The sequence below is a fragment of the Lepidochelys olivacea genome (genome assembly GCF_965140295.1).
Source record: "Lepidochelys olivacea isolate rLepOli2 genome assembly, chromosome: 16".
Taxonomy (NCBI): domain Eukaryota; kingdom Metazoa; phylum Chordata; order Testudines; family Cheloniidae; genus Lepidochelys; species Lepidochelys olivacea.
In genome coordinates this window covers 20077818-20091059 of record NC_140426.1, presented here as the reverse complement: position 1 = coordinate 20091059, position 13242 = coordinate 20077818, and the positions used below count along the sequence as shown (strand labels likewise).

Below are 13242 nucleotides of genomic sequence, written 5' to 3'. Positions count from 1 at the left end.
AGGGCAGATATCTGACAAAAACAGCATTTCCTGTGGTATTTCAACATTTCCATTCCTGGCCAGAACCAGGGCCCGACGGAATGACTCCCACTGACTTCCAGGGATTTTGGATCAGGCCCACGAGAACAACAGAATGAGGATAATCAAAGGGATTCAGACGCTTTTGAACATCACAAAAAGTTTGGCTGGACTTTGAGGCAAAAGCCTGAGTCAGTTTTTCCCCCGACCTGAATGGTTCACTTAGCCCACGGAGCAATGCGCAGACATTCACACAAAGGGAATGAGGGGAAAGGGGTGCTATTGAAACTACGTGGGAGATAGAGAGGAGACCAGGGTCTCCTTCTCAAGACAATGCTAAATTCCTAGGTAGAGAAGGTAGTAGACTTTTTGCAGCGGGGATGACATTGAGGACCCTGCAAAAATCCACAATTGACACTGGAAATTGTAAATATCTTCGTGGCTCGTGTGGCATATGATATTAACTGTACAGTACAACCTGAGATACCAACTGACCCGTCAACCACACGCCTCATTTGGGACCGGACGTACACAATCAGGCAGCAGCAGAGACCAAAATAAATAAATAAATAAATAAAAATCAAATACTGTACAGTGCTGCATGAAACATAAACTACTCAAAAAAAGAAAGGGAAAGCAGCATTTTTCTTCTGCATAGTAAAGTTTCAAAGCCATATTAAGTCAATGTTCAGTTGTAAACTTTTGAAAGAACCACCGTCATGTTTTGTTTAGCGTTACAGAGTTACAAACAACCTCCATTCTCAGGATGTTCGTAACTCTGAGGTTCTACTGTATCATTGTTCCCTAGAAAGGCTAATGACTAATCCCATTTATAATCCATCTGATGTACTGATATGAAGTTCAGGCATCAGTTACTTAGGTGGCGCATAGCATTTAGCTTCTTTACTAAAAAGATGAGTAGTGTCCTGTGGTCCCTCAAACGGCACCGAATGTGTCAATTCACGAACAGCGTGGAATGGAGAGTCCCCGCTTGCCGTGTTGTAACGATTTCCTCCAGAGTAGGATTCCCTTTGTGTTTTTTGTTGGTTTGGTTGTTTGTTTTTACAGAGCAAGATCCCGATCATAGTGGTGAAAGCAAAGGACGAGCTGTCCCGAGACAAAGGGTCTAGTCCTGGTGCTGCCTTTCATGCGCTGCGTGACCTGGGGCAAGTCACTTCCCCGCTCTATGCCTCAGTTTCCCCATCTGTCAAATGAGCACCCCTTGAGTTGGGAAGCTGAGTTCATTCCTGTTTACAAAGTGCTCTGAGGTCTTCAGATGGGAGGGGCAGAGCATTGCCATTTATAATGCAAAAATCTTGTCGTTTCATTGCAAGCTGGACAGGTAGAAGGAACATCCCAGAGACAGGGGAACATTCCACCATGGGGAAAACCCACCCCTTGGACAGGCATTCTCCCTAGATTTCAGAGAGCAAATAAGAGTGTCCCATGATGCTGAATGGTAGGTCAGGGGAAGGTAGGGATGTTAATACAGCAGAGGAGAATCATTCTATTGCAGGATTAGATGTCTCTTGAATGCTTGCCACCCTCCCTCCCTCTGTTAGAGGATTGCTACACCCTAACGCTCAGAACGGTTTCCACATGCCCACAGCAAAGGGCTGAGGCAGCAACTAGGTCCAGTCGAACTGGATTCCTGAAGTGAAAGCACACAACCCTGTGGGATGCAAGGAGGTCATGCAGTCTAACTAGCTCTGTTCCACCTCCCTAATTAGTGTTTAACATGCCTGGAGACTAGGTGGCTTGGGAGACTGGCAATAGGCTACGGGGCCCTTTACCTCTAAGGAATGAGTTTGGCTCTGGCCCAGTGAGTGATTGAAAGTTATCATCCGAGGACCATCTGGTGGCATCTGTACAATGAGTTTGGTGGGTCTCAGCCCTCTTCCTGAGAGCAGTTCTCCACATCACAAAACCTGCAATCCTGAGGCCCTCCTCCCTATGTTGGCAAGAGAGACCAAAGACTGATTAAGCCACGGAGAACAAATTCCTCCTTCACTCCTCCTCCCTGGGCAGGGCTCCGGCTGGCAGGTGGAGGAATCTGGCACGGCTGCCGCCAGTGCTGTAGCTAAATGGGGCACTTCGCTCTCAGCACAGAGAGGAAGGGAATACCTTTAACGTGCCACGAGTCGGGGGGACAGCTCCCCCCATCACACATATTTTATCCCTGATAATATAAAGGCCCAATTATCCCTCGATTACACAGGACATGTCATGCCCCATCACACCAAAGGTACATCTCACCCAGCATCCTGTTTCCCACAGTGGCCTGTGCCAAACAATGCAGGGGAAAGTGAAGCACCCATCACACACAGGTATGGCAGGGAAGGTTACAGCTACCTGCTCGTAGGTTTGAATTTCTTACTAACTCCCCAGTTAAAGTAGGATGTTTTCAATGAAACCAAAGGGAGTTTGGCACCCATTGGAATGCAACGGTAGTTGAGCGCCTAATTCCCTTAAGCACCTTTGAAAAGTCCATGAAGAACTTATGCCCTTAAGTAAGGCCCAGACAACTCAACTGAAGCCAGTCAAGTGTCTGGGGCTGGGCTGTTCTGAGTGCTGTCCAGGGCAGAGAACTCCCTATTATTTCCACAAACACCAGCATCAGATTCATCCAGCCTTGCCGAAAGCAGACAGAGAGACGGGGAAGATCCTACTTAACATTTCAACACTTATTATCTTGTGGGCTGAGACCGGCCTTTATTTCCAAGCACATCGCTTACTTGATCTTAACATCCTGCATCCTGTGTCAAGTCAACACAGAATGCCCTCAGTCCCATATTTCAATAGCAATGATGGAGACGGGCACTCACTGTTATACAAATGTAGAGTTATGGGCCACAGCTAAGACGTCACTGGGTGCTGCTCTCCCTCAGACATAAGCAGGGTCCTGTGTTTCTTTGAGATGCAGGTAGGTCACCATACTACTGCTCCGTGGGACACACAAGGCCCCGGAGATTCCAGTTCCATGGTGGTTCCTTTATAAAATCTCATTTCAAGTTTTGCTCTTGTGTTCACTTGTAAAAGGATAATGAGAGTGGATGGGGCACCGAAGGAAGAAGAGGGTAAAAGGCAAATCAGGTGGCAGAGGCCCACACTAACAATTTCCCAACAGATCATAACACTCCCCTTTTAACCTCTGTCAGCAAGCCAAAGTCCGTGAATTATATGGCCAAGTGAACCTCCCTCCCTCTTCCTGTCGGACCTTTCACATTCTCCAAACATCCGCTCCTTCCTCTCCCCCCACCCCACATGCCTGCTGCATTCTAATAAATAAGCTCATCTTCCTTCCCACCCCAGACCCAGACCAGCGTGAGAAGACAAGCTGGTCCTGAGGCTTTTCCATCTCACAGAGAGAGAGAGAGAAATGCCAACTGAGGCTTGCAGGCCTGAGTGGCTTAGACTACAGGCTTCCCTGCTTCATCCTGAAAGCAGAACGGATGTTTAAGTGCAGCAAAGCTGATACTAATGGGCATGAAGGTCAGCAGAGAGTCAAGGTCATCTCCTTCAGTAGACCCAGCCACGCTCCTGAGCCCCCACAGGGAGCATGGAGAAACACATTCGTTCCCAGAGCACTAGCCACACCAGGATACCCCTTCCTGAAGAGAAGCCTGGCAGCAGGTTTGAGCACAGCTTCTTCCATGCAGAAACAAACCTTTTAAGCACATCATCTGAAAACCACATCTGCGTTTACCTTCAATGTCGCTCCCTGCATCCTCGGTTCCCATAGTTATCCCTCCCTTCGTTATCTCCATAGTTAAAGCGGAGATCGGCTCCTGGATCTCCAGTCTCTACTCCCTCTCTCATTCATGCCTGGATGCCCGCCCTCTCTAATGGCAGAGTCTGTGGCCTGACATTTGATTGGGATCAATATTGGTGGGGGAGAGGGAGTATGTGGGATCTGGTACCACTGGAGAAGTCTCCTGCCAAGGTTGACTGGGTGGAGGTTGTTTGTTTAGACTGTGCTGGGGGACCATCTCTCGGAAATCCACAGAGGTTTCAGTAAAATGACCAGACATCCTGGCTTGTCAGGGCAGTTCCCGACAATTCTACCAGAATCCCCAGGACCCGTGCCTCCCTTCACCTTGCTGCTCCCATCTGCCTGATGTGCAGTGGGTTAGGGGCGTTGAATCACTGCAGAAGCAGCATGGGAAGAGAATTCAGAAGGCAGCCTAGCACCCACAGTAAAGGATACCTAGAGTGCTCAGTGAGGGGACACCACCTCCCCAAGAAGTTAAAGAACCATCTCTACCACCAGCCTATTCATCTAATGGTCCCAGTGCCCATCCCAATCTCTGGCTCTAGGAGCAGTATTCAGTTGCTGGTGGTGCAGGAGTCACTCAATGCTCATCCCTCTGGCCAACAAAGGGATGATAAATCCCAAAGGGGATAAGCCCTTCCCAGTCTTCCTATCTATGGTACTTATCTGGTCCCCATTACTACAGTATCTGATCACCTCACACTCTTCAATGTATTTGTCGTTACACTCCCCTGTGAGGCGGAGCTGTGCTATTATCCCCATTTTACAGGTGAGAGAACTGAGGCACAGAGAGATTAAGTGACTAGCCCAAGGTCACCCACGGAGTCTGTGGCAGAGTAGAGGCTTGAACCCAGGTCTCCAGCACCTGACTCACTGGATCATTGCATAGGTAGCCTGGAGTAAGTCAGCACAATTACTCACATGAATAAACGTTGCACATTCAGTCGCTAAAGTAATTTAGAAAAAAATCTGGGTGTCAACTTCGCAAACTGTGGCCTTGTCATAAGCCTGTCTGTGCCACAGCTCCACTAATGAATGGCACCGCTTGGCATAGAGCAAACGGTACAGCCACAGAACCCTACAAGCAAGTAAACTGGCTCTGCTGGGCCAGGATTCAGACCTACTTCCATCTATCCAGGCGCTCTGGGGATGACGTCTCTCCTGCCTATTCAGAGGATGTCGACAGAGTTCCCTCTGATTTTAATCAGAATCGCTAGGCACTTGTACACACAATTAGGGGACCCAAATTACAGTATGGAAAAGCTCATTACAAACGAATGATGTGAGACAGTCATTTACAGCGTCTAATGTCTCTGAGAAATTGGTGCCCGTTAGAACCACTTAGTGCGCTGCAATCTCAACCGTCCTCGAGCGCCGAACTCATTTGTCAAACATTCTCTTTCGCTCTTACCTTCCTTCTTCCTCCAGGGAAACAATGGGTGTCGGGACAAAGCCAGCTCGGGGCTGACAACCTTGACAAAACCATTAACGGACAGTGGGGGCGGTTCCCCTAATGCCCTGGATGCCCAAACCTTTGAGCCATGGATAGTCTCTGGTTTTGACCTGACCTCTGTGGCATGGGGGGCATGCATCCACTCACAGGGAGTGCCCCTGCTGTGCCCCGTCACCCCCAGAGCCTCTAATGATTCTGTAACTAAAGCACACAGCCACTTGACTGGCTTTACTTGAAAGACAGCTCCTGGGTTATTGAAATAGTCACAAACAATTGGCTCTGGTTCCTTGGAAACCTGGGCCCCATTTGTGGGTCTGAGGCAAAACCAGGCTCAGCCATTTAGACTGAGACTCCCTTTGAAACTGGGATGTGAAGCCTCCAGACAAGGGAAACGGGTTGTATCAACCGAGCCAATTGAAACCACTGTGGTCCCCACCACTCTGAACATCAGCGACTTGACTGCGTGGGAAGAAAACTTGTGAAGGCACCGGACTGGGACTCGGGAAATCAGATTTCATTTCCTGGCTCTACCACCTACTCCCTGTGTGACCTGGGGCATGTTCCTTCGTCGTAATCTCCATTTTACGGGCGGGGAACTGAGGCACCGAGAGATCCCAGGTCACACAGGAACTCTGTGGCTAAGCCAGGGATCAAACCCAGGTTCCAGTCAGTCCACAGAACCACCCTGCTTCTCAGGCAAGTCCACTTTGCAGTGTCCGCAGAGAGGCCGAGAATTGAAACGAGCTCAGAGAACGCGCTCCCCTCTCACCATGATGACAGCAGGGAAACTAGCACAACGCACGCAGTGCCCGTTGTGTGGATAAACACAGGGCACCCGTGACTGGCATTAGAACACACAAAACAAACAGGCCTAAATCCTGACCGGCCACATCATCCACCGAATCCCCTTTCCAGAGCCACCACACAGCGTCGACCAAGGCCAGCACTATCCTGGGGTCTATTTCACGGGCCTTTTTTTCCTCTCTCTCCTTTCTTTAAGCAGCGGGTCTGATGCTAAAGCCCAAATAGTCTTCCAAGCTCCCGACCAATTAGCTTCAGAAAAAAGGCAAGAAGAAGCCATAATCTCTTTTACACTATCTGCTGCTCAGAGTTCATGCTCAAGTGAGCGAACCCATCATCTCCCAGACGCAAGAGGAGTAATTCAAATTAATTGCCTCGTTTCCTGAGCTGCGTCCATTAGGGCTGCTATATTTAGAGAGTGGGGAGGATGACCAGGAGAGCACAGCCGTTCTTTGGAGTCCACCCTGATGCTAGCTGTGTGTCTGTATATAATATAGAATCCATACAGTATATCTATCAAGGCAGTGTAAACCCATGTGGTCATGCCACAAGCAAGACATTACTCATTTTCTAGTGTTGCTTCTGCCAGGCGATGTGTTTTTGGTTCAAGAGCAGAGACGTGCATGTGGTCTACGTGTTTCTTATTAGTATTCCTTTGTGGACAGAAGGCAGAGGAGCGAGGGGTGAGATGGGAGCAGTGGGGGAGGGGCAAGTCTAAGAAAACACGGATGAGTGACACGGTATGAGACTCAGGATAAGGGATAGCTCCTTAGCCATGGAAAGTCATGAGGAAGGTGCACCTGACCATGAGTCTGCAGATCTGGGTGCTAATGCCAGTTTGTCACTCAGCTAATAAGAAAGATGCTTAGGCTGAAGTTTTCAAAGAAGCCTAAAGAAATGAGGTGCCTAAATCCCACCGAATTTGAGTGCCTGTCTCCTTTAAATGCCCCAGCCTTAAATACTCTGTACCTCAGTTTCCCTTTCTTTAGATGGGGGATAATGATCCTTGCTATGTAACATGCTTTGAGACCGATGGGTGAAATACTGCCTTCGGGTATGAATATAAAGCAACACTGATTTCCATTTCCCCACCCCCCGCTTGGACAAGCCAGTGGGGCTCCAGCAGGGCTAATGTCACTTGTGATTTGTGGTGTTAATATTTCAGGGCAGGATTGCAGGGGGGAGAGCTGTGAGACAGGCTGGGAAGAGCCATTTCTTGGAAGTCAACTAGCAGGGTTATAGCTGAAGGCACGGCAAGGATGCTTGATGGATCTGCAGGCTTGGCACTGCACAGGAGGGAGAGGAAGGAAGAAAGGGAATAAAAAGTAAGCTGTTGATCAAGAGTGACTGATATTATTAATAACACTTTACCCTCATACAGCTTCCTTCGAGTGAGAGTCTCTGAGCCCGTTACAAATGGTTAACTAATCAACCCTCCCCAACACCCTGAGAGAAGGGGCATCACACCCAGCCTACAGACAGGCAAACCGAAGGGCAGAGAAGTTATGTGGCTTGACTAAAGCTATTGAGGAAGTCAGCAGAAGTTGGCACAGAACCCAGGAGTCCTGGCTCCCATCCTCAGCTCTGGCCATTAGGAGACGCTGCCTCCAGGAATCACCCCTTAATGCGCTGCTCCAGTTTCCAGCTGAAAACTAGAGCTGAGTTTAGCTTTCCAAAACAGTCTCCCTTTCGCGCTCCAGCACCCTTGGCGGGACCCCCAGCTGGTGAGCCCCCGTTCTTCCGCAAAGCCGCCATCGCACTCAACCAGCTGTCCTGCTGCAAGCAGAGCGAGTGATGCTGTGGTGCACTGACAGCAAACGTGGCATGAATCTGGCTTTTGCTCAGGTTGAGCCGGGCTGCGACCGCGACAGGATATTTCGGCAGTTCCTCCTTTGCCGTGAGGATTTGCGCCTGGAAGTGGACAGCAGAACTCCAGCACGCTAGTCTGCCACGCTGGGCAGTCTTGTTCTATTGCCGACCGAAACGCGCATCCTCTCTGTGGTGTCCTCCGCTCTTCTCTGTCTCGCTCACTTCCCCGGATCAGCCCTGCCCTGTGGCATTGTGGGAGTCTCCCTACCTCCCCATCTTGTCCTGTGCTCCGCTCCCCAGTTCAGACCTGGGAAAAACTCACAGCATCTTCTTCCTCCCCAGCCCCCCAGTGCTCAGCCCCCCCTAGAAGCGGTACACGAGTCCTCCAATGTTTTTCTAGCACACAAGTTCCTTCAGTCATGAGAAGAAGAAATAGGAGGAGAGAGAACAGACTCTGTTAGAACAAAATGCCATGGTCTGCACATGCAGAAGAGTGCCCCTTGGAGCAGCCCTCTTCTTTGGAGCAGTTCCTAATCCCAAGAGTACTCACGATGGGTCCGAGGGAGCTTGTGTCACGAGAGCCTCACACAGTCTCAGAGATTCCCCCTACACAGAGTCCAGGGGTCTCTGCCCCACCAGGAGGATGTACCTGACACACCCACACCTGGGCAGGAATATCTCAGTTATCCTGGCACGGGAGCCCTTGGGCAGGGGGGAGCGGCTATGCTCTTGAGAGGCTTAGAGGAAAAGAATAACCTCTTTGATTATTCACTGTTGTTCCTTACACTCCTCTGAAGCAGATGCCCGCTTTAGCGCTCGTCTTGCACACACACACACACACACACACACTCCACGCTACTTCTGGGGAAGCAAAAAACTCATTCTGGCAATTGTCAGCGCCGGCTGCTCCCCAGCACGCATCGCACCTGAAATCTGCGGCGACGCGTGTGTAATTGGCAATGGGGCTATCGCCAGCCCGGATAAAGAGTCAACATGCAGCGCGAGTAATATTTGGCAAGGAAAAGGGCAATTTAATTATTCCATCTTGTGTTTCGTGACAACACAGGAACACGCTGCTCTGACACGGCGAGCGCCAGGCAGACAAATAGCATCATTGAGGGCAATTTTAGCTCCGACACCAACCCTGCTTCTCCTCCTCCCAGCTCCCCAGTGGTGGCAGCCCCTGACGCTGTTCCCCTCCCTCCTCCCTCTCCAGCAATGTTGGGGGCCAAAACTTTCAACAGAGGGGCAAGAAAGGGAAGCCCCTTCGGGGTCCATAGTGCAGGGGAGAGCTCGTCGGAGTGGGGAAATGTTTTTGCAGATTTCATTTTGCTGGATATTTTCCAACCAGGAGACCATGCAGGGAGGTGGCTGTAGGACTGATTCCCTCCCACACCGTGGCTCAGTGTAAAGGGGGCAGAACGGCACCCCTGGGAAATACCGTCTCTGCCAACGGGTCCTCCCCCAAGGGCACAGGGCGGGTGGAGCAGCCCCCAGTGTGGCAGCAGCATGCCAGGGGCAGCTCAGGGAGAGGGGCATGGGCCAGGCCCCAGACCCAGGAGCTGCCATGCAAAGCTGCAGTGACTCAGAGCAAGCCAGGCAGGTGCAGATTTTTGAGTGGCACAAAGTTGCCGTAAAGCAGAACAGAAGCAGCTCTCGGTGACACTTCTACTCCCAATCCCAGCTGCCAATATGGGGAGATTGGGAAAAAATGTTACGAGAAAGCAAATAGGAACTTTTCTCAGCTTCCAATGAGGTCTATACCCAGTTGCGGGTGAAAATCCACCTGGGTCATTAATTATGACAATGATGATTTATCTGTATTATTGTAGCGCTCAGGACCTCACTGTGCTCGGGCCTGTCCAGACACAGAACAAAAAGACAGTCCCTGCCCACAGGAGCTTTCAGTCTAACATCCTACCCTCGAACTAACATTCCCTCACTTATTCACATCAGAGACAGGCCAAAACTGGCACCTTTTACCGGAGCCTTCTCCCCAACTTCAGGGATCTCCTGCCTGAACACCCCCTGGTTTTGTGAATCCCCGGCCCATCTCTAAGGCCTCACAACCTCTGATCTGGCGAGTTACATGTGTCAGCCCTTAAGTGTCCACAGCAGTTCAGCTTTTAACCAGCCTCCTTTGGATGCCATCAGGCAGGTTAGAGCAGGAGCCCTTCCTGCTAAACCATGGCCATGTTTCTCCTCCTGCTTCAAAAAGAAGCTGCTCCCCCAACCCACCCACCCACCTACCTACCTACCTCCCCACAGGACACAAACTGAACCAGCTGACCTGCTCCCATGGGCTGAAATGCCCAGGCTGCTTGCAGCAGAGAACTGCCTTTCTCAACGAGATCAGTTTTCTACACAGGGAGAGGCACCAGGAAGAGAAAAGGAGGACTTGTGGCACCTTAAAGACTAACCAATTTATGTGCGCATAAGCTTTCGTGAGCTACAGCTCACTTCATGGGATACAGACTAACATGGCTGCTACTCTGAAACCAGGAAGAGATGCCTTCAAAGGCCTGGAGAGGGCCTTGTGCCTTCACACCCCACTCAAGCGCCTGGCGCCTCTAACTCTGGCTTGCCTGAGCTCTGGCGAGTCTACATGCTAGTGTGCCCTGCCTCTCGACCTGAGCACACTGGTTGGATTCGGCGCACGTACGTTTCTTGGGACAGCTCGCCGGTTGGCACAGGGGATTCAAGGTCGCCCTCTCTCTCTTTCTCACACACAAGCAGAACGCCCCTCCCTGAGGAAACGGGAGAGCCGTCCTAATTAGTACATTAATCAAATTCATTTGCTGGGCGAATGCATGTGTGGGGGAGGGGACCTGAGAGACGAGTCCCACCGGCGCTGTATGACTGCAACACCAAGCTGCAAGGAGCAGCGGGGCTTAGGGAGTTCCTGGCCATGGTCCCCCTTTTGGGGGCAGCCACGTTCGGTCAATGACTGGGAGATGTCCCGATTTTCTCAGGTCCCTGGGCACAACTTACTGCAGAGCTCTCGTGACCAGTTGTGCACGGGATCCGTGTGTGCTGGCTGGCTGGCTCTCGCCGGGGGAGGCAGGTGTGGAGATCCCCCCAGCTCCAAGCCACTAACGTGAAGCGGTGGGGTTGGTCCGAGGGGGTATACCTAGCCCAGCATTCTGGGCCCATTCCCCTAGTAGATTTCCCCTCTCTCCCACCACGCACTCAGCACACGGTGTTTGGAGCACCGCACAAGGTGGGGTGATGGATTTCTCCCAGACTGTAACACAAGCAAGTTGTCTGAGGAGAAGGCAACAAAGAGTCTCATGCCAGAATGTGGGAGCATCCCCTCTGCGATCTACCTGGCCTCGGACCAGTACAGAACCCAGACAGCCCACGCAGCGTGCAATGCTGTCTGCCGAGCCTTAGAGGGTGCAAACGCTCCCAAAGCCAATTGTCTGAAGCCACACAATTAAGGACTGAGGTGCACAGCCACAGCTGGGGAGTGGGGGAAGCTGACGACAGCAGAAGCAGGGGTGTATCACATCAGGGCTCTCACTGCACCTGTTCTCACTCAGTCTGGCTCCCGCCAGCCATCCCAGTCCCTCCTCTCTTGTGGGCGCATCAAAGCCCTTCAAACTCATCCAGAACACAGCAAAAAGTGCAGCAGGTCTTCCCAAGTGGGACAATGCTCCTGAGCCCCCTGCACTCCCCACCACTTCCTCTCAATGCCCTCCATCAACTCCATAACTGCAGTTAACATCTTCACAAACAACAGCAAGGACTCACTGCTGCAGAATGGCCGGCAGGATGGAGTCTCTAGCCCTGGAACTGCTTTGAATGGCCTGCTTTTGTGGGGGAGGAGTGTCAAATATTTCTGTCTAGGGACTGACCTCCCTGTAGTTTACTGAGCAGGGGTCTTTCCGTTTCTGTCTGCATTAATAATTCCAAAGCCTGGATGTCCCTGGTCCAAACTACCCACCCCACACACAAACACACACACACACCGCTGCCGGGCACTTGCTGGCTGCCACCCTCCAGCCCAGAGGTGGCTGTATCCTGGTGGTGCTGCATCTAATCCCAACACTCTGGAGTCCAACACGCCACAGAAATGCAAACTGCTGGTGCGCTATTATAAACTAACTCAGAGCCAAGCCGGCTACAAGTGCAGAGCAGAGCCCAGCAGAAGCAGTCAGCTGGGCATGGTACACTCTTCTCTCAACCACCCTGGTCGGAAAACATGACTCCCATCGCAGGCCCAGGGCAGGGCATGACCCCTCTCTTCAGAATTCAGTGTCGAGCCCGAAACTGCCCAGACTCGGGCCTTGGCTCGCTTTCACCCTCTTTGGATGGCAGCCAAATGGTCACATACCGATTCAGGCCAGACAGTTTCAGAGCAACGTTGTTCCAAAAAGACCGAGCATTGCAAGGTCTCCAACAGGGACGAGTGCTACTGTGGAAGGCACTCCTGTTCCTTTCCTTGTCCAGCAGGAGGTGCTGTTCTGCAAACCAGCCGACATACTTCAGGAGGAACTCTCCCACTCTTCCACTTTACAAGTAGGGCAGCCCCCAGAAAACCTCACCAGCACTGCAGTGCTCCCTCAGCCCCGTGCTCCTTTCCGGCTCTGGTGTAGGACTGACACCAGCAAGTCCCAGGCCTGGGTCTGCCCAGTCCCAGCGTAATTTTCCAGCCTTGCGAGCTGAGAGCAGGGCTCAGTCAATGAGGAATATGTGAGTGACATGACAAAGAGAGAGAGAGGGACCAAAGACCTTTAGAAGAGGGCTGCTTGTGGGGCATGACGGGCGAGGCCCCCGCTCCATCTCTGTCCTGAGAGCTGCAGTTAGTTCCAGACAGTCAAGGCTCTTTGCAGATCTCGCTGTTCCGTGTTATTTCAAGACAAGAATGCCAGTGATAGTAAATAAGTGCGAGGGGGAGGAAAGGGGCGTTGCAGATAAGAAAACTGGACTCCTGCTGGAGAAGGGGAGAGAGAGAAGAGACAGATTTCTCTGCTGACTTCCCACTCACCACTAACAGCTACTGAGAAATCTTAACATGATCACCCTGCTACCACGAGGCAGTAACGAAGGTCCTGTTGGATTTTCATCCCCATACACTACCGGGTACAGATGGGCCAGATCTGGTCACAGGCTCCTGCCTGTACAAGGAGCCTTATCTGAAACCTCCCACCCACAAATCTTGGGGCAGTTTGTATCCAGACCCAAACTTTGCTGCTTGGATCTGCCTGTCGCATGGCCCCAACACAACAGTGTCACCATCACAAACCTTTGGGATTCACAGCAACCCCTACGAACCAGGACACAATGCTGATCCAAGAGATGCATTAGCTGTTCAATGGCCTGTTCGGTGAGTTGACGGTTTGGGTTGTGCTACAAATGGGCAGGTGACAAAACCGCCTACTCTAAC

The 13242-nt window shown here is 51.4% G+C and overlaps 1 protein-coding gene across 3 annotated transcripts in view; it reads right to left on the bottom strand.

The window, feature by feature from the left end:
* RXRA (retinoid X receptor alpha) overlaps positions 1 to 13242 on the bottom strand; it is a 225121-nt gene that overhangs the window by 150021 nt on the left and 61858 nt on the right. The window contains exon 1 of one of the 3 annotated variants that reach the window (XM_084650509.1): positions 12190 to 12624. The exons of the other annotated variants lie outside the window; for them this stretch is intronic. The gene's annotated coding sequence lies outside the window, so the exon portion shown is untranslated. Of the gene's footprint in view, positions 1 to 12189; positions 12625 to 13242 lie in introns of those variants that run through there. 3 annotated transcript variants of the gene reach the window in all.